Genomic DNA, 1,283 nt, shown 5'->3' on the forward strand with positions numbered 1-1,283 from the left:
TGTGACCCAGGTGATCCTCATGGCCTCCTTGCCAACCCTCTCCATGTCTTTCCATCCTTCCTTCTGTCCAAGAACTCTGAACACTTGTCCAGTCCATGCTGATGGGGCTAGCTGTGTTCTCTGCTCTTCTATGTCAGCCTGAAGGAACCTGGTTCAGCGCAGTTGTGTCTTTGTGCCCCTCCCCCACCCCTTAGGCGATGCCCATGATGGTCTACATGATCTGGGCCAGTGGGTCTCAACTGGGGACAGTTTTGTCACCACCACCACCACCACCCAAGGACCAATGTCTGGAGATAATTTGGTTGTCACCCTGGGGGTGGGTTTCTTTAGCATCTAGACAGTAGAGGCCAGAGATGCTGCTAAACATCCCACAATGCATGAGATGACAGCCCCCTACAACCAAGAGTGATTCATCAGCCCGAATGTCAGTAATGATGATGCTGAAAAATCCTTCTGTAAATTAGCTCCATCCGAGGGAAATTTTTGGCTTCTTTACCCAGGTGGTAAAGAATCTTCCTGCATTGCAGGATACCTGGATTCAATCCCGGGTTGGGAAGATCCCCTGGAAAGGGAATGGCAACCCACTCTAGTATTCTTGCTTTGAGAATTCCATGGACAGAGGAGACTGTTGGGCTACAGACCATGGGGTCACAAAGAGTTGGACACGACTGAGCGGCTAACACTTTCTTTTCTTTCTTTCTTCAAGGGAACTTAAAAAAAAAAAATTTATTTATTTGACTGTGCCAGGTCTCAGTTGCAGCACATTCGCTCTTCATTGCAGCATGCAAACCCTTAGTTGTGACATACAAACTCTTAGTTGCAACATGTGGGATCTAATTCCCCAACCAGGAATCAAACCCAGGCCCTCTGCATTGGGAGCGCAGAGCCTTAGCCTCTGGACCACCAGAAAAGTCCCTGAGGGAATTTTTTTACAGTCATGGAGACAGTCTACAATTCTGCACTAGCTAATGTAACCGCTAACCACATGTGGCAACCCAGCCCTTGAAATGTGGCTACATACGACTGAGGAATCAGATTCAATTTTATTTCCATTTAATTAATTTAATTTTAATCTTCAATCACCACAAGGAGCTAGTGGCCACTGTATTGAACAGAGCAGGTCTACATTCTCTGCAGGCTGCGGCGATTCTTCCTCGGTTTCTGAGGATTACCTTCCTAGTTTTCACTCTCCAGCTCCAAGATTTCTCCTAGAGCACATCCTCTGGGAAGAGGGGCTTCAAGTCATGGCCACCATCCGGGTCAGACAGACCCACGGCTCTGAG

This window comes from Giraffa tippelskirchi, chromosome 3 (genome assembly GCF_054371585.1).
Source record: "Giraffa tippelskirchi isolate mGirTip1 chromosome 3, T2T-mGirTip1v1.2.pri, whole genome shotgun sequence".
Classification (NCBI taxonomy): domain Eukaryota; kingdom Metazoa; phylum Chordata; class Mammalia; order Artiodactyla; family Giraffidae; genus Giraffa; species Giraffa tippelskirchi.